The following is a 24673-nucleotide window of genomic DNA, read 5'->3' as shown; positions in this document are numbered from 1 at the left end:
AAAGTATTACATCAAAAATTGTAATTACACGCCCCTGTTAAACAGGGGCTGAAAAATTGTGCCTTAGGCACTGGTGGTGGCGCCCAGAACCAAAAATGTTCTTACAAGCTATCAGCGTGATGATTGAGGAGGAAGAGGATAATTACTCAGGGATAGTCACTCAGCATCAGCATAGGCAGTCTTTGAAGGGATCTGAGATTTCAAAAAAAATTATTCGGTTACATCAGCATCAGGTGCTTGGTAGCTGGTGGTGATCCAAGACTCATTCATTTTTATGAAGGTCAGCCGATCGACCGAGTCGGTGGACAGACGCACCCTGTGATCGGTTACCACGCCTCCAGCAGCACTGAATGTGCGTTCCGAAAGAACGCTGGATGCAGGACAGGCCAGTAGCTCAATTGCATACTGTGCAAGCTCTGGCCAGTGATCCATCCTCAAGACCCAGTAACCCAGAGGATTTTCGGTGGGAAAGGTGTCCAAGTCTGATCTTGCCCCTAGGTATTCCTGCACCATGTAAAACAGACGCTGGCGATGGTTGCTGGAACCGATCATACCTTGGGGCTGCGGACCAAAAAATTGTCTGAACGCATCGGTCAGACGGCCACCTTCTCCACCGCTCCTTCTTTGACTGACCGAAGCCTCAGCAACACGTTGTCCAGAAACAGGAGTTTGTAACCTCCCAGTCTCTGGGAACGCGTTGCACAGACCTTTCTGCAAGGCCTCCCGAAGATGTTTCATCCTCTGCTCCCTCTGCGATGGCAAGATAAGGTCCGCAACCTTACCCTTGTAACGTGGATCAAGGAGGGTTGCCAGCCAGTATTGGTCCTTCTCCTTGATACCACGAATACGAGGATCCTTACGCAGGCTTTGCAGGATCAGGGAGGCCATGCAGCGTAGGTTTGCTGAGGCATTCGGTCCGGAGTCCTCTGGGTCACTAAGAACGACATGGTCCGCAGCCACCTCCTCCCAGCCACGTACAAGTCCATGTGTTTCTTGGGACTGATCCCTTAAAGACTGCTGCTGATGCTGAGTGCCAGGCTCCACCTCCATACTGACACAATCTTCCTCCTCCTCCTCTTCCTCCTCGTCCTCTTCCTGTGTGATCGGCGGGCACGCAGGAACACTGTCTGGATAAAGGGGGCCTTGAGAGCTAAGGAAGTCCTCCTCTTCCTGCCTCTGTTCTGCCTCAAGTGCCCTGTCCATTATTCCACGCAGCGTGTGCTCCAACAGGTGGACAAGGGGGACAGTGTCACTGATGCATGCACTGTCACTGCTCACCATCCTCGTGGCCTCCTCGAATGGTGACAGGACAGTGCATGCATCCCTGATCATGGCCCACTGGCGTGGGGAAAAAAAACCAAGCTCCCCTGACCCTGTCCTGGTGCCATAGTCGCACAGGTACTCATTGATGGCCCTCTGCTGCGTGTGCAGCCGCTGCAGCATGGCCAACGTTGAGTTCCACCTGGTGGGCATGTCACAGATTAGGCGGTTCTTGGGCAGGTTAAACTCCTTTTGGAGGTCCGTCAGCCGAGCACTGGCATTATATGACCGGCGGAAATGCACACAGACTTTCCTGGCCTGCCTCAGGACATCCTGTAAGCCCGGGTACCTGCCCAAGAACCGCTGCACCACCAAGTTAAGGACGTGAGCCAAACAGGGCACATGGGTCATTTGTCCCTGTCGGAGGGCAGAGAGGAGGTTGGTGCCATTGTCGCAAACCACCATTCCTGCCTTAAGTTGGCGTGGCGTCAACCACCTCTGAACCTGCCCCTGCAGAGCTGACAGAACCTCTGCCCCAGTGTGGCTCCTGTCCCCCAAGCACACCAGCTCAAGCACCGCATGGCATCTTTTGGCCTGCGTACTTGCGTAGCCCCTTGAACGCCTACGGAGCACCGCTGGTTCCGAGGAAGAGGCCATGGAGGAAGAAGAAGAGGAGGGGGTGGAGGAGAGAGGTGTGTCACAATCAGCATTTTGGAGGCGTGGTGGCAGAACAACCTCCAACACTACTGCACCTTGTCCTGCATCCTTCCCAGCTGCCAGCAGAGTCACCCAATGCGCCGTGAAACTTAGGTAACGTCCCTGTCCATGCCTGCTGGACCATGAGTCAGCGGTAATATGCACCTTACCGCTGACCGCCCTGTCCAGCGAGGCATGGACATTGCCTTCCACATGCCGGTAGAGAGCCGGAATCGCCTTCCGTGAGAAAAAGTGGCGTTTGGGTACCTGCCACTGAGGAACCGCACATTCCACAAACTCACGGAAGGGGGCAGAGTCTACCAACTGAAAAGGCAGCAGTTGAAGTGCTAGCAATTTTGCCAAGCTAGCATTCAACCGCTGGGCATGTGGATGGCTGGGAGCAAACTTCTTTCGGCGGTGCAGCAGCTGGGGCAGGGAAATTTGCCTGGTACAATCTGACGTCGGTGTACCAAAAGCAGATTGCCCACAAGTACTTGGCTGTGACACACCTAATTCTACACCTTCATTCCTCTCACTGCAGGTCTCAGAGAGGACTGAAGGTCTAGTGGGGTTGGAAATCTCAGCTGATGAGGAGCAAGGAGAGATCCTCTTTGTTCTTTGGTGTGGGTCTTTTAGATACGCTTGCCAACGAACTGCATGGCAGGTCAACATATGTCTGGTCAAGCATGTGGTACCCAAGCGGGAGATATTTTGGCCACGCGAGATACGCTTGAGACATATGTTGCAAATAGCAGCGGTGCGATCTGATGCACTCGTCTCAAAAAAGGCCCACACCAAAGAACTTTTTGAATAACGCGCAGAGACTGCAGCGCCCTGCACATGTGGAGCTTTGGGGTGTGATGCAGTCAATGTGTTGCCCTTAGGCTGGCCCCTGGAGGGCATCCTGCCTCGTTGGTGATGTGCTGCCGCCTCCTCCTCCTCCTCCTCCTCCTCCTCCTCCTCCTCCTCCTCCTCTCTCCTATCAGGCACCCACGTTGAGTCAGTGACCTCATCATCCCCTCCCTCCTCATCACTGGAGCAAACCTGGCAGTATGCTGCAGCAGGGGGAGCATGACTGCCAGATTGCTGTCCTTCTTGGGCACCCCCTCTGTCCGCGCTCATGTTACTGCCTTCATCGAGCTCAGTATCGTCATCAGAGCCTTCCAAACGCTGGGCATCCTCCTGGAGCATGTACCCAACACTGTGGTCAAACAGTTCGAGGGAATCCTCATGAGGACATGGTGGAGCTAGGGAAGGAGTCACTGATGACATTGAGCTGAAGGAAGAGGCCGCTGCTTTGCCAGACAAAGCACCCTGGGCATGGGTGAGAGAGGATGAGGAGGATGAGGACGGCTTGGTCATCCACTCGACCAAGTCTTCCGCATGTTGCGGCTCAACATGGCCAGCTGCCGAAAAAAAGGCCAAGCGTGTCCCATGGCCACGTGCTGATGAGGATGCACCGTCTCCACGACCAGCACTAGACACAGAGCCTGCTTGCCCTCTCTTATTGGCTTGTGACTGTCTGCCTCTCCTTCTTGGCCTTCCAGACATACTAATGGCCTGTAGCTGCACTAAGCTGGGATAGAACACCTGTAATTTTCTTCAAGTAGCTTTATATACTGTAACCAGACAAGCCTGCCTGTCAGTAGGAAGATAACAGGAACGGATCTAGCTGAACACTGTGAGCAGGACGCACTGTACTAAATGTAAATAGTCTAGCTGCCTGACCGTGGTACTAATAGGATCAAATAGAACACCTGTAATTTTCTTCAGGTAGCTTTATATACTGTAACCAGACAAGCCTGCCTGTCAGTAGGAAGATAACAGGAACGGATCTAGCTGTACACTGTGAGCAGGACGCACTGTACTAAATGTAAATAGTCTAGCTGCCTGACCGTGGTACTAATAGGATCAAATAGAACACCTGTAATTTTCTTCAGGTAGCTTTATATACTGTAACCAGACAAGCCTGCCTGTCAGTAGGAAGATAACAGGAACGGATCTAGCTGTACACTGTGAGCAGGACGCACTGTACTAAATGTAAATAGTCTAGCTGCCTGACCGTGGTACTAATAGGATCAAATAGAACACCTGTAATTTTCTTCAGGTAGCTTTATATACTGTAACCAGACAAGCCTGCCTGTCAGTAGGAAGATAACAGGAACGGATCTAGCTGAACACTGTGAGCAGGACGCACTGTACTAAATGTAAATAGTCTAGCTGCCTGACCGTGGTACTAATAGGATCAAATAGAACACCTGTAATTTTCTTCAGGTAGCTTTATATACTGTAACCAGACAAGCCTGCCGGTCAGTAGGAATTTAACAGGAACGGATCTAGCTGAACACTGTGAGCAGGACGCACTGCACTAAATGTAAATAGCAGGAACGGATCTAGCTGAACACTGTGAGCAGGACGCACTGCACTAAATGTAAATAGTCTAGAAGATAACAGGAACGGATCTAGCTGAACACTGTGAGCAGGACGCACTGCATTAAATGTAAATAGTCTAGATAGAAGATAACAGGAACGGATCTAGCTAAACTGAATACAGTGTATATATATATATGCAACACCTGGGATGCATATATATACACAATACACTGTAAGTGCAGCTAACTGACTGACTGTTCTGCCTAATCTATCTAACTCAAATCAAATGACACTGTCTCTCTCTCTCTCTATCTCTCAGCACACCGGAACACACACTACACAGGGCCGCCGTGCAGGCGGCCTTATATAGTGTGGGGTGTGTACTAAATGCCCTGAGCCGTAATTGGCCAAAGCCACCCTGGCTTTGGCCAATTACAGCTCTCTCTACTGACAGCGCTGTGATTGGCCAAGCATGCGGGTCATAGTGCATGCTTGGCCAATCATCAGCCAGCAATGCACTGCGATGCCGCAGTGAATTATGGGCCGTGACGCGCCACACGAATTTAGCGCGAACGGCCCATAACGTTCGCAATTCGGCGAACGATCGAACAGCCGATGTTCGAGTCGAACATGGGTTCGACTCGAACACGAAGCTCATCCCTAGCAGCCAACTGCATTTGGTTGGGGATGTGAATGGGGGAAGTACGGGCACTGCAGAAGTGGTGGGCTCCCAATTAGGATTGGCGAATGCAGCAGGAAGGGCACTATGGGCACGACGGGCCTGTGTTTGTCTTCTTGGTGGCAGCGGGACACTACTTGTGCTTGCCACCTCACCAGCTTGAACTGCACTTATGGGACTCGCCACGTCACCAAGTGTTACTGCAGTGCTGGTTTGACTACGACCGGGGTGTACTAGGCCGCTGGCGCTTGCCAGTTCAATAAAAAGCTACCAAAAAAACTGTTAGCGATCGCAGGGATCAGGCCTGACTCTGCGAACGCTGCAGTTATGCGTTAAGTGTTTTGTAAGTGACAGTGATCGATCGATACTGCACTTGGGTGGGCTGGGCCGGGCGGAGGGGCAAAATGCAGGTGCTAGCAGGTATCTGGGCTGATCCCGCTAACACTGCGTTTTTGGGAACCCTAAACTGCTGGGGACGCCAGTATAGATCTGATCGGATCAGATATTGATCCGTTCAGATACTATACCACTAAGGGAGGTGTACGGTGCGTGCGTGGGTGTTAGCGGTACTGGCGCTAATCTGACGCTGCTTGGGGCTGGTGCTTGCCAGTTCACCAAAATACTACCAAAAAAACTGTTAGCGATCGCAGGGATCAGGCCTGACTCTGCGAACGCTGCAGTTATGCATTTAGTGTTTTGTAAGTGTCAGTGATTGATCGATACTGCACTTGGGTGGGCTGGGCTGGGCTGGGCCGGACGGAGGGGCAAAACGCAGGTGCTAGCAGGTATCTGGGCTGATCCCGCTAACACTGCGTTTTTGGGAACCCTAAACTGCTGGGGACGCCAGTATAGATCTGATCGGATCAGATATTGATCCGTTCAGATACTATACCACTAAGGGAGGTGTACGGTGCGTGCGTGGGTGTTAGCGGTACTGGCGCTAATCTGACGCTGCTTGGGGCTGGTGCTTGCCAGTTCACCAAAATACTACCAAAAAAACTGTTAGCGATCGCAGGGATCAGGCCTGACTCTGCGAACGCTGCAGTTATGCATTTAGTGTTTTGTAAGTGTCAGTGATCGATCGATACTGCACTTGGGTGGGCTGGGCTGGGCTGGGCCGGGCGGAGATGCAAAACGCAGGTGCTAGCAGATATCTGGGCTGATCCCGCTAACACTGCATTTTTGGGAACCCTAAATTGCTGGGGACGCCAGTATAGATCTGATCGGATCAGATATTGATCTGATCAGATACTATACCACTAAGGGAGCTGTACGGTGCGTGCGTGGGTGTTAGCGCTACTGGCGCTAACCTGACGCTGCCTGGGGCTGGTGCTTGCCAGTTCACCAAAATGCTACCAAAAAAACTGTTAGCGATCGCAGGGATCAGGCCTGACTCTGCGAACGCTGCAGTTATGCGTTTAGTGTTTTGTAAGTGACAGTGATCAAACGATACTGCACATGGGTGGGCTGGGCGGAGGGGCAAAACGCAGGCGCTAGCAGGTATCTGGGCTGATCCCGCTAACACTGCGTTTTTGGGAACCCTAAACTGCTGGGGACGCTAGTATAGATCTGATCGGATCAGATATTGATCCGTACAGATACTATACCACTAAGGGAGGTGTATGCTGCGTGCGTGGGTGTTAGCGGTACTGGCGCTAATCTGACGCTGCCTGGGGCGACGCATATCACCGCCGGGCGATCAGGGGGCTAAACCTTTATTCGGTAATAAACGGCGGGTGCCCTGACACTATAAAAAATAAACAAACTAACCAGCGTCACCCGTAACAGTTATACGGTGATCAGTGGTGAAAGGGTTAACTAGGGGGCAATCAAGGGGTTAAAACATTTATTCGGTAGTATATGGGGGTCCCTGTCGCTATAAAACGCTGACGGCGAACCTAAATATTTAGGTCCCTAACTAACGTCACCAGCGACACTAATACAGCGATCAGAAAAATGATCGCTTAGCGACACTGGTGACAGGGGGTGATCAAGGGGTTAAAACTTTATTAGGGGGGGTTAGGGGGGTATCCTAGACCTACAGGGGGGTAATACTAACTGTCCCAACACTGTAACTGTCACAAACTGACACCAATGCAGTAATCAGAAAAAAAAAAACTGCTGGTGTCAGTTTGTGACAGGGGGGGGGTGATTGGGGGGGGATCGGGGGGCGATCGGGGGGGGGATCGGGGTGTTTAGTGTGCCTGGCATGTTCTACTGTGTGTGTGTGTGTTGTGCACTCACATACCTGTCTTCTCTCCTCGGGCCGGAACGGAAATTACCGAGCCGAGGAGAGATGACATCATTTCCTTTGCTGCTGTTTAGCATACAGCAGCAAAGGAATGATGTGATTGGCCGGCGGCGATCGCGAGAGGGGGCCACGAACGGATGGCCTCCCCCTCACCACTAATTTTTATATATGTTCATTGTCTGTTTATTCCTAGTTTCACCGTGTGTACCGCGTGTGTACATCCTATCTTATATGACCACCACCTGTTGATCGTAATAAAGATCCAAAGTTAAAGACAGTCTGGTTATTGTAGGATTCAAGGTTTAAACTGTATGTTGAGCTACATAGGCGGAGCCTAGCTGAGCAGACATGCATTGTTAGAGCTCCACACCGCTGAGGAGAGAAGAGGAGGACAAAGCGGAGCCTGCAGGCTCAAAAGGTATCCATTTGAACCTTTTTGCCCCAGGGAACAAACTGTGAAAGTTTGGGCAGGAAATATGGTACTGGGAGGAAACCGTGGCAGAAATAAAAATCACCTCACAAAGAGCTCACAGGCACTCACTGCAGCTGAAGCAGCTCCAGTCACCTCACAAGATACAGCATCAGGGCGCTCTCACAGACAGAAAATGTCACAGCAAGACTCTCCATTTGAGTCAGATACAGAACAAATCCTCTCACAAACTTCTCCACAAGCCTCCTCAGTATCCCCAGTAATATTATTACAATTTGAAAAGATGCTTCATAAGGCTTTAAAACAAACCTCAGACCAAATAACAAAAAGCCTAACCAAAGAAATAAGAGAGCTGGGAAACCGCACTGCAGCCTTAGAAATAAAAATGGATGAAATTGAAATTACAACCCAAGAAAATATAACAGAATTGGAACAATTAAAAGAAGAGAATTTAATACTTCAAACTAAGCTCGAAGATTACGAAAATAGAGCCAGACGTTCAAACTTGCGCATAAGGGGAATACCTGAAACTGTGACAGACCTGCAATCTACTATTACTGCTCTATTACAAGAACTAAAGCCAGATATCCCTATTGAACGTTTAGAACTGGACAGAGTACACAGAGCCCTCACAGCCAAAAAGAAAGATGGACCCCCACGTGATATAATCACAAAATTTCATTATTACAGAACGAAAGAACAAATACTAATTGCTGCAAGAGAAAAAAAGGAACTTAATTTTCAAGGACACAATTATCACATTTTTGCTGACCTATCCCAACTTACTATTACTAAAAGACGATCCATGAAACCCCAACTAATGGAACTGCAATGCCACAACATTATGTATCAATGGGGCTTCCCCTTTTCAGTCAGATTTAACTACCAAGGTACAATTTACAGAAGCAGATCAGCAGATGAACTACAACAAACCCTTTTAAAATTAAATCTGACAGAACCCACAAGCAGCAACACTCCCACACGCAGAAGAATGGCGTCATCTTCACCTTCAGGCAGCACCCAGAAAATTTCAGAACAAAATGGGAATCATCATTCTCACAAAAGAGGCCGTTATGCCACATCATCCATGGACCAAGAAGATTCAATGGACTGACATCCTAATTCCTGATATCTCTTCATTTATTATACTAAGAGATGGTTCTCTATAAAAAACCTATATTTATAACTGAATGTAACTGCATTCTGATAGTCACACACTGTGTGGGATCATGTTACATTCCAGTTATATTTCTTATTACTTCTGATTCATATAGCCTTAGAATATATAAGTGAAATAAGGAAATTCTTGTTCAGTTATATATTATCAGGTAATAACAATAGATTTATTATTTTTTAGGACAAATATGTTCAATAATCCAGAAGTAATGGAAGCTTTTTCTTTCTTTTCTTAAAACAAATATATTATTACCTAACTAGTTCCTAGAATTATGTTTTTGTTTATTCTAATCTGAAGCAATACAACCTCAATTTTATGAGTTAACATATCTAAACAGTTACATATGAATAAAATATGTAATTGTTTACTCTAAAAGGGTTAAAATCCCAAAATAATTCAAACTATCTTCATCAATACCAAAGTTATTAACAGTACCTTTCTAACTGAATTATTTAGCCTAGGGCAAGACTAACCATATACAACCACCCTGGAATAAATAATTTCAACAAAAACTATATTCTGCACTCCAATTAATGAAACATCATTTTGATGTCTTTTGACATAGCACTTCTCTCCTGTAAGCGGAAGATCCATGTACCCCCATTAGCCCTCCTCATTCTCCCAACCATATTATGTGGGAGTGTGACGAAGGCACTTATTCCCCTGAGAGAGATATTTATTCTCTTTCACGGGTAAACTGTGATTACTTGCAAAAAATAATTTATACAATGTATCATCTAATCTCATATGTTTTTTGTTTACTTTTTACTCCAGAATTCACTGGTTTCTTTTCTATCTATTCATCTCTTCAGTCCACACAGGTTGATCTGCGCAGTCAGCTCTGCATAACAAAAAGTAAGTCAAAACTATTTGATCTATTGCCATGGCACCACTGAATATACTTTCCCTGAATGTTCAGGGAATAAATGTCCCTCAAAAAAGGACCAAAGCCTTCCGTACTTTCCATAACAAGAAGGCTCACATAGTATGCCTCCAAGAAACACACTTCACCAAAGATTCTACTCCAAAATATATTTCTCCTTTTTATCAACAAATTTACACAGCTTCTGCCTGTACCAAGCAAAGGGGAACTCTAATTGCATTTCACCGATCCACACCATTCACCTTATCATCAGAAATTAAAGACCCAGAAGGTAGATACCTGATACTCATGGGTTATATAATGGATACAGCAATCACGGTGATTTCCTACTATACTCCTAACAAACAACCTACACCATTCCTCTCACATATATTACAAGTGATTAATACACACAAAATAGGAACAGTGATAATGTGTGGGGATTCGAACCAGGTCCTCCTCCCATTTCTAGATAAATCACCTTTTACACCATCCAAAATAACCTCTAGATTACCTTTTTCTCAACTTCTTTCCAAATACAATCTGGTAGATTCGTGGAGAGAAAGTAACCCAATGAAAAAGAAATTCACTTATTTCTCGCACCCTCATCAAACCTTCACCAGAATAGATCATATTTTTCTAACAATAGGAATGATACCAGAAATTTTTGCTTTATATATAATTCCGATTCCGTGGTCTGACCATAATGCAGTATACACTACTATAGCCTCAGCCATACCAAAAGCGCATGACCCAACGTGGTACTTACCGGACATAATGCTCAAACACCCACTACATAAGATGGCCATTGAACAAGCTTTAAAGGAATACATATCAATTAATAATACAACAGACATCTCCCCAATAACACTGTGGGAAGCTCATAAGCCTGTCTTGCGTGGTACAATACAAAGACAAATGGCACTATTTAAACGGGAACGCAAAAATCTAGCAAAAAAACTAGAACTCAATTTTAATGCAGCCTACATATCATTTCAAGATAATCCATCTCAGAGTACAAAATCTCATCTGGAAAAATCTAGATTGGAATACGATCTATTTCTCACTGAGTCAGTTGATAAATCCTTCAAACGCTCCAAACACAATTTCTACATGAATACAAACAAACCAGGTACATATTTGGCTCGGGCATTAATTTCAACTAACAAATCTTTCAAACCAATACGTTTGAAATTATCAAAAAATGTTTACACTTGTAATCCAGTTAAAATAGTCCATAAATTTCACTCACATCTCGCAACTTTATACAAGACAAACAATGAATTTAATCCTACAGAAGCTGAATCCTTCTTCTCAAAAATAACCTTACCTGAGTTATCTCAGAATCAAAAAAGCAGTTTGGATGAGCCTATAACTATAGATGAAGTTGCTAAAGCCATAAAAGACCTAAAACTTAACAAAAGACCAGGCCCAGACGGCTACTCGGCTTTATACTATAAAACATTCTCAGAAATACTCTCTCCCATTCTCACTGAAACTTTTAACAAACTTCTAGATGGACATTCTTTTCGGCAAGAAACACTAATGGCAATTGTTTGTATGATCCCAAAACCCCTTTCTGATGATACTTCCTGTGTGAATTATCGGCCTATCTCTCTGTTAAACCTCGATATTAAATTATTAGCAAAAATAATAGCAAAACGCCTCAATAGCATTATAGGAAAATTAATACATAGAGATCAAATAGGCTTCATGCCAAATAGACAGGCAGGCGATAATATACGCAGGGCAGTGTTATTGGCACATATTGCTAAAAAACGGAAAATCCCTTTATGTTTTCTATCTCTCGATATTAAGAGGGCATTTGACACAGTATCCTGGCAATATATGCAATATTCATTACAAAAATGGGGTTTTGGACCCCACTTTTTAACATGGATCAAAGCATTATATAATAAACACAAAGCCTATATAAAATATGCTGGATACAAATCTGAAGCCTTTAATATCGAAAGAGGTGCCCTTATACTCGAACCCACGGACCATTATGCTGCCTAAGGACCAGAGGTCTTTTTCCAATTTGGCACTGCGTCGCTTTAACTGCTAATTGCGCGGTCATGCAATGCTGTACCCAAATGATTTGCGTCCTTTTCTTCCCACAAATAGAGCTTTCTTTTGATGGTATTTGATCACCTCTGCAGTTTTTATTTTTTGCGCTATAAACGGAAAAAGACCGAAAATTTTGAAAAAAAATGATATTTTCTACTTTTTGTTATAAAAAAATCCAATAAACTAAATTTTAGTCATACATTTAGGCCAAAATGTATTCGGCCACATGTCTTTGGTAAAAAAAATGTCAATAAGCATATATTTATTGGTTTGCGCAAAAGTTATAGCGTCTACAAACTAGGGTACATTTTCTGTAATTTACACAGCTTTTAGTTTATGACTGCCTATGTCATTTCTTGAGGTGCTAAAATGGCAGGGCAGTACAAACCCCCCCAAATGACCCCATTTTGGAAAGTAGACACCCCAAGGAAATTGCTGAGAGGCATGTTGAATCCATTGAATATTTATTTTTTTTGTCCCAAGTGATTGAATAATGACAAAAAAAAAAAAAAAAAAAAATATTTACAAAAAGTTGTCACTAAATGATATATTGCTCACACAGGCCATGGGCCTATGTGGAATTGCACCCCAAAATACATTAATCTGCTTCTCCTGAGTATGGGGATACCACATGTGTGGGACTTTTTGGGAGCTTAGCCGCGTACGGGGCCCCGAAAACCAAGCACCGCCTTCAGGATTTCTAAGGGTGTAAATTTTTGATTTCACTCTTCACTGCCTATCACAGTTTCGGAGGCCATGGAATGCCCAGGTGGCACAAAACCCCCCCAAATGACCCCATTTTGGAAAGTAGACACCCCAAGCTATTTGCTGAGAGGCATGGTGAGTATTTTGCAGCTCTCATTTGTTTTTGAAAATGAAGAAAGACAAGAAAAAACTTTTTTTTTTTTCTTTTTTCAATTTTCAAAACTTTGTGACAAAAAGTGAGGTCTGAAAAATACTCACTATACCTCTCATCAAATAGCTTGGGGTGTCTACTTTCCAAAATGGGGTCATTTGGGGGGGTTTTGTGCCACCTGGGCTTTCCATGGCCTCCGAAACTGTGATAGGCAGTGAAGAGTGAAATCAAAAATTCACGCCCTTAGAAAGCCTGAAGGCGGTGCTTGGTTTTCGGGGTCCCGTACGCGGCTAGGCTCCCAAAAAGTCTCACACATGTGGTATCCCCGTACTCAGGAGAAGCAGCAGAATGTATTTTGGGGTGTAATTTCACATATTCCCATGGCATGTTTGAGCAATATATCATTTAGTGACAACTTTGTGCAAAAAAAAAAATAAAAATTTGTCTCTTTCCCGCAACTTGTGTCGCAATATAAAATATTCCATGGACTCGACATGCCTCTCAGCAAATAGCTTGGGGTGTCTACTTTCCAAAATGGGGTCATTTGGGGGGGTTTTGAACTGTCCTGGCATTTTATGCACAACATTTAGAAGCTTATGTCACACATCACCAACTCTTCTAACCACTTGAAGACAAAGCCCTTTCTGACACTTTTTGTTTACATGAAAAAGTTATTTTTTTTTGCAAAAAAATTACTTTGAACCCCCAAACATTATATATTTTTTTAAAGCAAATGCCCTACAGATTAAAATTTTTTTTTTTCACACAGTATTTGCGCAGCGATTTTTCAAACGCATTTTTTGGGGAAAAAACACACTTTTTTAAATTTTAATGCACTAAAACACACTATATTGCCCAAATGTTTGATGGAATAAAAAAGATGATCTTAGGCCAAGTACATGGATACCAAACATGACATGTTTTAAAATTGCGCACAAACGTGCAGTGGCAACAAAATAAATACATTTTTAAAAGCCTTTAAAAGCCTTTACAGGTTACCACTTTAGATTTACAGAGGAGGTCTACTGCAAAAATTACTGCCCTCGATCTGACCTTCGCGGCGATACCTCACATGCATGGTGCAATTGCTGTTTACGTTTGACGACAGACTGCCGCTTGCGTTCGCCTTAGCGCGAGAGCAGGGGGCGACAGGGGTGCTTTTTTTTTATCTTATCTTATTTATCTTTATCTTATTTTTAAACTGTTCCTTTCATTTTTTTTTTTTAATCATTTTTATTGTTATCTCGGGGAATGTAAATATCCCCTATGATAGCAATAGGTAGTGACAGGTACTCTTTTTTGAAAAAATTGGGGTCTATTAGACCCTAGATCTCTCCTCTGCCCTCAAAGCATCTGATGACACCAAGATCGGTGTGATAAAATGCTTCCCCAATTTCCCAATGGCGCTATTTACATCTGGCGAAATCTAAGTCATAAAATGCTCGTAGCTTCCGGTTTCTTAGGCCATAGAGATGTTTGGAGCCACTCTGGTCTCTGATCAGCTCTATGGTCAGCTGGCTGAATCACCAGCTGCATTCTCAGGTTCCCTGTTGAGACAGGAGAGCCAGAGAAAAACACGGAAGATGGTGGGGGGGGGGCATTCTCTCCCACGGCTTGTAAAAGCAGTCTAGAGGCTAATTAGCCGCTAGGATTGCTTTTACATGAAAGCCGACCGCTGGCTGAAAAGAATGATACCAAGATGATACCTAAACCTGCAGGCATCATTCTGGTATAACCATTCAAAGTCGTGAATGGCGTACCTGAAGACAAAAAAATGGTTAACAATAAAGCACAGTAAACGGTAAAGTATAAAAAATTGCATACCTGAAAAGCAAACATGATAAAACATAATAACAATAAAACATTGCAGAATAGAATACAGTAAAAAAGAGCAGAACAATAGAGAGAGAATAGAGAGAGAGAGAACAATAAAACGACAACTATTTTTTTTTATTTTATATATATTTTTTTTTTTTTTTTTTTACACTTTTTTTGTAACTAACTTTTATAACGGTAACCGGTTCCAGGTTCGGGTCTCTCAAAATGCGATGGCATCTTGGGAGACCCTGTGAAAGTGTGCCTAGTCTGTGCAATGCTGTACCCTACGCTAATACTCAACTAATGAATGGTAGCGTTCAAAACATTCACCAATGCAAAGACCAGGATTGTCAGGACAGGAGGTGTCACGCCTATATCCGCGCTTGCTGCAGACACGACATCTTTTTTGGGGGTTCGTTGGGTATGGGTACTCGGGAGGACATAAAGAAAATGCCTCTCATGCAGCCGACTGCATTTGGTTGGGGATGTGAATGGGGGGAGTACGGGTGCTGCAGAAGTGGTGGGTTCCCAATTAGGATTGGCGAATGCAGCAGGAAGGGCACTATGGGCACGACGGGCCTGTGTTTGTCTTTTTGGTGGCAGCGGGACACTACTTGTGCTTGCCACCTCACCAGCTTGAACTGCACTTATGGGACTCGCCACGTCACCAAGTGTTACTGCAGTGCTGGTTTGACTACGACCGGGGTGTACTAGGCCGCTGGCGCTTGCCAGTTCAATAAAAAGCTACCAAAAAAACTGTTAGCGATCGCAGGGATCAGGCCTGACTCTGCGAACACTGCAGTTATGCGTTTAGTGTTTTGTAAGTGACAGTGATCGATCGATACTGCACTTGGGTGGGCTGGGCCGGGCGGAGGGGCAAAATGCAGGTGCTAGCAGGTATCTGGGCTGATCCCGCTAACACTGTGTTTTTGGGAACCCTAAACTGCTGGGGATGCTAGTATAGATCTGATCGGATCAGATATTGATCCGTTCAGATACTATACCACTAAGGGAGGTGTACGGTGCGTGCGTGGGTGTTAGCGGTACTGGCGCTAATCTGACGCTGCTTGGGGCTGGTGCTTGCCAGTTCACCAAAATACTACCAAAAAAACTGTTAGCGATCGCAGGGATCAGGCCTGACTCTGCGAACGCTGCAGTTATGCATTTAGTGTTTTGTAAGTGTCAGTGATCGATCGATACTGCACTTAGGTGGGCTGGGCTGGGCCGGGCGGAGGGGCAAAACGCAGGTGCTAGCAGGTATCTGGGCTGATCCCGCTAACACTGCGTTTTTGGGAACCCTAAACTGCTGGGGACGCTAGTATAGATCTGATCGGATCAGATATTGATCCGATCAGATACTATACCACTAAGGGAGCTGTACGGTGCGTGCGTGGGTGTTAGCGCTACTGGCGCTAACCTGACGCTGCCTGGGGATGGTGCTTGCCAGTTCACCAAAATGCTACCAAAAAAATGTTAGCGATCGCAGGGATCAGGCCTGACTCTGCGAACGCTGCAGTTATGCGTTTAGTGTTTTGTAAGTGACAGTGATCGATCGATACTGCACTTGGGTGGGCCGGGCGGAGGGGCAAAACGCAGGTGCTAGCAGGTATCTGGGCTGATCCCGCTAACACTGTGTTTTTGGGAACCCTAAACTGCTGGGGACGCTAGTATAGATCTGATCGGATCAGATATTGATCCGATCAGATACTATACCACTAAGGGAGGCGTATGCTGCGTGCGTGGGTGTTAGCGGTACTGGCGCTAATCTGACGCTGCCTGGGGCGACGCATATCAACGCCGGGCGATCAGGGGGCTAAACCTTTATTCGGTAATAAACGGCGGGTGCCCTGATACTAAAAAAAATAAACAAACTAACCAGCGTCACCCGTAGCACTTATACGGTGATCAGTGGTGAAAGGGTTAACTAGGGGGCAATCAAGGGGTTAAAACATTTATTAGGTAGTATATGGGGGTCCCTGTCGCTATAAAACGCTGACGGCGAACCTAAATATTTAGGTCCCTAACTATCGTCACCAGCGACACTAATACAGCGATCAGAAAAATGATCGCTTAGCGACACTGGTGACGGGGGGGTGATCAAGGGGTTAAAACTTTATTAGGGGGGGTTAGGGGGGTATCCTAGACCTAAAGGGGGCTAATATTCACTGTCCCAACACTGTAACTGTCACAAACTGACACCAATGCAGTAATCAGAAAAAAAAAAAAAAACTGCTGGTGTCAGTTTGTGACAGGGAGGGGGGGGTGATTGGGGGGGGATCGGGGGGCGATCGGGGGGGATCGGGGTGTTTTGTGTGCCTGGCATGTTCTACTGTGTTGTGTAGTGTTGGTGCACTCACAGTGAAGTCTTCTCTCCTCGGCGCTGCAACGGAATACCGAGCCGAGGAGAGATGACATAATTTTCTTTGCTGCTGTTTAGCATACAGCAGCAAAGGAAGTGATCTGATTGGCCGGCGGCGATCGCGAGGGGGGGCCACGAACGGATGGCCTCCCCCTCACCTCTGATCGCCGCTGGACAAAAGACGACCGCCTCGGGCACCGGGGGGGGGGTCCGATCGGACCCCCCACCCGCGGAAGGCAAATCACGTATATGTACGTGATTTTGCCTGTCCGTGCCACCTTGCCGACGTAAATCGGCGTGAGGCGGTCGTCAAGTGGTTAATATTTCACTCACAAACATGGAATTGATCCCGGCTAGGGCTGCACTCCCATTCACATGGGCAGAAAAATCAATCCCATATCTTGGAATTCATTTAACAGCATCTCTTTCTGACTTATTCTCAACCAATTATCCTCCTGTATTAAGACAGATCACAAATCTAATAAAACAATGGTCGCAACTTCCTTTATCCTGGATAGGGAAGATTAATGCAATCAAAATGACTATTCTACCCAAATTGCTTTATCTATTCAGAGTCCTCCCTATTCCAATTCCTTCCTATTTTTTGAGAATAGTACAAAAAAGAGCAACTTCGTTTATATGGGGCTCTTCTAAACCACGTATACCTATACACACACTATATCTTCCCAAAAATAAAGGAGGCCTGGGATACCCTAATTTTACTAACTACTACAGAGCAGCACATTTGGCCAGTCTGTCCAAATACCATGCAAAACAGGAAATCCCATTATGGGTATTTATAGAGGCTTCAGAAAATGACCCTCTATTAATATCAAATTTATTATGGCTTGATCCTAAAGACCGCTTTAAAATTCATAATCCCATAACTAAACACTTCTTATCTCTCTGGGATAAACTAAAAACCAAATATCAGTTACAATCTCCACACAATCCTCTCCTTTCTTTTATCAGAAATCCGGCCTTTTATCCGGCATGGATCTACCCAAATTCTTTTAAAGCTTGGACAACATCAGGCATTCAGACACTAAATGACTTCATAGCATCTAAATCATTCCTTTCATTCCCATCGCTTAGAGAAAAATATGATCTACCAAACTCTGAGATATTTAGATATCTCCAAATCAAAAATTTCTATACACCATTCCTAAAGGGGGATACACCATTATCCCAATTATCCATTTTTGAATCAATCTGTACAAAAGATCCATTTGCTAAAGGTACAATTTCATCACTTTATAATCAATTATATGGAGTAGCAAATCTTAATAGACCCTCTTACGTTCAGAGGTGGGAGGAGGACCTGGGACGAACTTTAGAAGACACGGACTGGTCTAACATATGGCTCACATCTAAGTCATCTTCACCCAACATCTTAGCACTGGAGACAAATTATAAAGTCCTAACTCGCTGGTACCTTGTACCCGCTAGAGTGGCAAAATATTCACCTAATACCTCAACTCTTTGTTTTCGAGGATGCCCAGAAATAGGCACATATTTACACATATGGTGGACATGCCCAGTAATCCAAACCTTCTGGAAGGAAGTCTTCGTGATTGCATCTAAAATATTTAAAAAAATAATACAACCAGATCCATATTTAACTTTACTTAATCTAAAACCGGAATGGTTAACACTCTCTCAATTCAAACTTATGATCCAACTAATAACGGCTGCAAAACAAACAGTGGCCAAGGCATGGAAATCTTCTACATTGGTACTAGCAGAAACAATTCACAGAATGAATAATACAATGTCCCATGCTAAGATGGTAGCCATCGATCAAAATCAAATTCCAAAATTTGAAAAACTCTGGCATCCTTGGATAAAACAACAGTTCCTGTCAAACTTCAATGACTCTGTCCTGTTGCCATGGTAACAGATTAAATGACTTACAGAGACACCCATTCTAAGGCTTCAAAGAGAACTAAAAAGAATACTAAACTGACGAGCGGGACAACCTTGTGGACCATACCTCTACCTTTCAACCCTTTTTCTTCTTTCTCTTTCCTTTTCTCCACCTTACGATTAAAGCTCATTATCAGAATTTATTTGACCTATATACACTCTACTTGTAAACAATATGTATAGTAGGTATAAATCATTTAAATACCTACAAAAGTAACTAAGGAAATGATATATATCTTTAATTTAGGTTTACGTGAACCCAACGTTTAATATTTGAAATTTCATGATATTTACCTATATAAACCCTACTGTAAAACAATGAGCTTACTTTATAGATCCTTGTAAACTTACTTTATGTATCTTTATAACATTGTGTACTCAATAAACTTCTTTTGACAAGGAAATAAAGATTTACATTTTGATCTTTTTGATCTTTCTTGATTTCTTATTTGTCAAGCGATTCCTTCTGTTTTTTTTTCTACTGGCTAATTGTCTGCCTCTTCTAACATAACTTGATGGAAATCCTCTCTGCATTAAACATGTGCTGAATAAATTAAATTTGATGCTAAAAGTATAATTTGAGGAAAAATTCCTGTGGGATCTTATGAATTCCCCTACTGGAATGGTGTGGGGCAGATAGCAAATGGTGGCAAATAAAGTTGTGTTGCGTTGCCAGAACAGGGTTTACAGTAAGTACAGGAAACTTCACCTTTATCAATATTACCCTGTAAGGTAACATCCAAAAAAATAATTGTGATAGCATGGTGCTCACAAGAAAAATGTAGATTGAGTTGATTGTCATTAATTTAGTTCAAAAAGTTATCCTGAGTGTCTGTTGGTCTGTCCCACACCATCAAAATATCATTGATATAGCAACCCTATGAGTATATACTGTAGTCTGAAGCACCAGAGCAGAAGATCTTTGATCCTGGGTGAGCTCTGCTAGAGAAGTCTCCTGTCTGAGTCTCCTGTCTGAGGGGCAATGCATTTTGCACACGTCACCATGTGCTTCTTTAGGACGTACGACGTAGGTTATCACAATCGTTTTAAAAGAACGAATGTCCAATCGGCATCTACTACATCAAAATACTATTAGAGGGCCATCGTGTGGTGACACAGTATATTGCATTGGTTAAAAAAGACAAGAGGGGAGAAGTAGGATAGAAAATAAAGCAAAACAAAGAAACAAAGAGATTACATAATAAAAATATTTTTTCTTCCAGATACAGACATCATAATGAGGCTGTGTGAGACTGAAGATTCAGGCTTTAATTTACTGTATCATCCATTTATTTATATCAATAAATTTGATTTAAAGTTTAAATTTTTAATTAGATTAGTTCAATAGATGAGACGGGTAGACTTCAAATTTATTTGAAGTTACTGGTTGTGCTATGGTTCGAGGAAGACCTTGAGACTTAGCAGGTGCGAGCATGGCTCAGGTATATCGACGATCCATAAACCACTTCCTCCTCCCACCACCCAAAGGTGGAGGCAGGCATACAAGGGTGAATAATTAATAATGGGCACAGCGCCATAATTAAAAAAAAAAAAAAAATGTGCACTCTAACAACCTGATTCTGCACCTAAATTAGAAAATACTAATAAACAATTAAACAAACAGTATAGGGTGCATCAATAGTGCAATAAAATAAATGTGAACCTGTTAATTTTATCATATATTAAAGTGCTCCAGTGCATATATGCAATATATCCTATATTAATCCTATATATCCTATAAAATCCTATATATCATCAAAGGTGACTTTCCAGAGTTTTCCTGCCTTATATCTGGAAAGTCACCTTTGATGATATATATATCCAGTTTCCATGCCTGAGGGTCACTTTGTGGCCACTACTGTCTGGTGAGCGCTTTGATATACCACTTCGGGTGAAGCACGAATAAGAAAGCATGTGCACTTGCTGGTGGTGATTGGATCTACTAAGAAGATTATGTGTGTTTTTTTCCTAATTATTTGAGGACATTTGATTTGCTGCACTATATTCACTTTATTGTTAATATAGGATATATTGCATATGCACTGGAGCACTTTAATATATGATAGAATTAACAGGTTCACATTTTTTTTATTGCACTATTGATGCGCCCTATACTGTTTGTTTAAGGCATACAAGGGTGCCCAGGGTGCTCCCATGTGTGGAGATCATTCAGGTCTCAGCCTTAGCTTAGACTGGGAGGCCTAGTCCCCAAAATTTGGGTTTTATTGCATATTGTGTGTATATATATATATATATATATATATATACACATTGCCTTGAAAAAGTATTCATATCCCTTAAAACTTTCCACATTTTGGCATGTTACAACCAAAAATGTCAATGTATTTTATTGGGATTTTATGTGATATACCAACACAAAGTGACAGATCATTGTTAAAGTGGAAGAAAAATTATAAATGGTTTTCAATTTTTTTACAAATAAATATCTGAAAAGTATGGCGTGCATTTGTATCTAGCCCCAGTGGCAGGCAGGGGGGTCACCCGCAACCCCCGTCCCCGTCGGTCGGTCAGTATCACCTAGCGGTTGCAACACTTACCTTAGGCTTCCCTCTGGGCGACCGGCTTCTATATCTCCTCTCCTCCCATCTCCTCCAGTGGCGGGTCTCCTCCCTCCTCCACCCGGCAGCCAGCGTAGCTTTCCTCCGGGCGACAGACGTGTGGCCTGCTAGCTTCCCCTGCGTCTCCTCTCCTCGCATCTACTCCCCCCTCCTCCCAGCGGCCAGCATAGCTTCTCCTTTCACCCAATGGGGAAATGGGTTTCAAGACCTGCTTCCCAATTGGCCAGGAGGAGAATCAGTGTGAAAATAGCGAATATTCATTCACTATTGTCACACAACTGGGTGGGCCCAGAGCGGAGTGCTCTGAGCTCTAATCACTTGCTTTAAAGAAAATCCCCCCATTGGAATCCATGGTTCAGCGTCCCTGTATGTAGATAAGGGTGCCAGATGCATGGATAGGGGGTGGCACCCATGCGCCTCCTATGGATGAGCCGCTACTGTTCACTGTCCTGGTGGAAGGTGAACCTCCACCCCAGTCTCAAGTCTTTTGCATACTCTAACATATTTTCTTCTAAGATTGCCCTGTATTTGGCTCCATCCATCTTCCCATCAACTCTGACCAGCTTCACTGTCCCTGCTGAAAAAAAGCATCCCCACAACATGATACTGCCACCGCCATGTTTCATCGGTAGGGATGGTGTGTTCAGGATGATGTGCAGTGTTAGTTTTCTGACACACATATCTTTTTGCTTTTAGGCCAAAAAGTTCATTTTTTGGTCTTGCCTGACCAGAGCACCTTCTTCCACATGTTTGCTGTGTCCCCCACATGGCTTCTCACAAACTGCAAACAGGACATCTTATTGCTTTCTTTCAACAATGGCTTTCTTCTTGACACTCTTCCATAAAGGCCAGATTTGTGGAGTGTACGACTAATAGTTGTCCTGTGGATAGATTCTCCCACCTGAGCTGTGGATCTTTACAGCTCCTCCAGAGTTACCATGGGCCTTTTGGCTGCTTCCCTAATTAATGCTCTCCTTGCCTGGCATGTCAGTTTAGGTGGACGACCATGTCTTGGTAGGTTTGCAGTTGTGCCATACTCTCGGTGTGCACTGAATCACGTCATTGTGCATCTACATGCACCAACACGCCTGGAAGCTTGCCTGGTGCTGCCATTAAGCATATTAGCAATGTTGCCAGTCCTGCGGCCATTTCCCTGACCATGCCCCCCCCCAAGGGGGAGCCTCCAGATGCCCAAACGAGCCCATCTTTCAGGATACCTATTGCAAAATAGCTGTACGAGCCTAGGAGCATGTATTGTTTGCAGGTTCCCATGAATTCTCTTCTGCAGAATACCCCTTCCATGTAATAAGGAACTGATTTTACTTACCTCTTCTCTGGTAGTCCACAATGGCTTTGACTTCAAATTCCATTTAATTTCCAACCAAGACTGGAGGTAGAGGTGATTCTTCTCTACCAGGAAATGGGCTGAGTACAGCTGGTTTAATCAGAGATACATGGAACACAGGGTAAATCTTGTATGAGTCTGGTAGTGCAAGCTCGAATGCCACCGGGATAATCTCCCTCTTAACTTCAAATAGACCAATAAATCTTGGCCCAAGTTTCCTGGAAGGACAAGAAAGTTTGAGGTTAGAAGAGAGCCATACCTTGTCTCCGACTTTAAAAATAGGATCTCCCCTTCTCCTCCTATCATATTGCTTCTTGTAATCTTGTTGGGCTTTTAGTTTGTTTGGATGAAGGTTATTTTATCCTGGACAGTCGAAACTGAAGCTTCGGGAATGGTGTTGGGTAGGAATGAGGGATGGAGCCCATAATTAGCCCACAAAGGTGACTAATTGGTGGCAGCATGCATTGAGTTATTGTATGCAAACTCTGCACAAGGGAGCAAGGAAATCCAGTTATCTTGAGAAAAGGAGAAGAAGCATTGTAGATACTGTTCTAGAGTTTGATTCGTTCTTTCTGTTTGGCCGTTACTTTGTGTATGATACACAAAAGATAGGCATACTTCAATGTTTAAGATCCTGCAGAGATTTCTCCAAAATCTGGAGGTAAATTGTACCCCTCTATCAGAGACAATATTGTTTGGCAGACCATGCCAAAGTGTGCCATCTTGGATTACCGGACCACAACTACCACGATGGTCATGAATCCTTTTGAGGGGGGCAAGTCTACTATAAAATCCATTGATATCTTCTGCCAAAGTAGCTTTGGAACAGGTAGTGGTCTTAACAAGCCCCACAATTTAGTGTTGGACCCCTTGTTACACTGGCAGGTTGTGCAGCACTTAACATAATTTTTACAGTCAAGTTTCAAGGTGGGCCACCATAAGGATCGTTGGAAGAGTTTGTGCGTCTTCCATACTCCAAAGTGCCAAGCAAGTTTATGGTCATGGAAGGTCTTCAGACCTGAAGTCTGACTTGCTGTGGGACAAAGATCTTGTCCTGGTGCCACAGGAATCCCTCTTGACTTCTTAGTCAGGACACCTTTGGCTCTGTACACTGAACTGAGGCCTGTTCAACTGACGCTCTTAGGTCAGGTTGAATTAGTAAGACGTTCTGTGCTGGCTGAATTGTACTAGGTATCGTTTCCTCAGAAGTAGCGGATAAAGCATCGGCCTTCCCATTCTTGGACCCCGGCCGATAAGTGATGTGGAAATTAAACCTGGAAAAGAACAATGCCCATCGGGCTTGAAGGGGGTCTGAAATGTTTGGCAGTTCTGAGATATTCCAGGTTCTTGTGGTCTGTAAAGATCATTATAGGATGGGTGCCCCTTCTAGAAGATATCGCTATCCTTCCAGAGCAGTCTTTATAGCCAACAGTTCCCAATCCTCGACATCATAATTCTTCTCCTACTGGCTCATTTTCCGTGAAGAAAAAGCCACGGGGTGGAGTAAAGCCTTGGGCCTCTGATGCTGAGACAGAACTGCTCCTGTAGCTATTTCCAAAGCATCAACTTCCAGTACATAAGGTAGAGCCGGGTCCGGATGCTGTAGCACTGGGGCTGAAATGAATAGAGACTTTACTTTATCATAGTCTGCCTGAGCTTCTGAAGATCATTGAAATTGGATATGCTGGCAAGTTGCTTGGGTAATAGGTGAAATGATAAAAGAAAAGTCTTTCACGAACCTCCTGTGGAAGTTTGCGAAGCCCACCAACCTTTGAACGCCTTTCTTATCAGACAGGGCTGGCCATTCCAGAATAGCTTTCACCTTTTGCAGATCCATTGCGACCCCATCTGTAGAGATAAGCCCTAGAAATTGGACGGACATTTTTTCAAAGTCACATTTTTCAGATTTAACATACAGTCCATGCTTTCTCAAAGTAAGTAGTACTTTCTTCACATGAGTGTCCTGAACTCTGTTTTCCATTCGTCCCTCTC

Source organism: Aquarana catesbeiana, linkage group LG13 (genome assembly GCF_042186555.1).
Source record: "Aquarana catesbeiana isolate 2022-GZ linkage group LG13, ASM4218655v1, whole genome shotgun sequence".
NCBI lineage: Eukaryota > Metazoa > Chordata > Amphibia > Anura > Ranidae > Aquarana > Aquarana catesbeiana.
Note: the sequence above shows the minus strand (reverse complement) of the source record.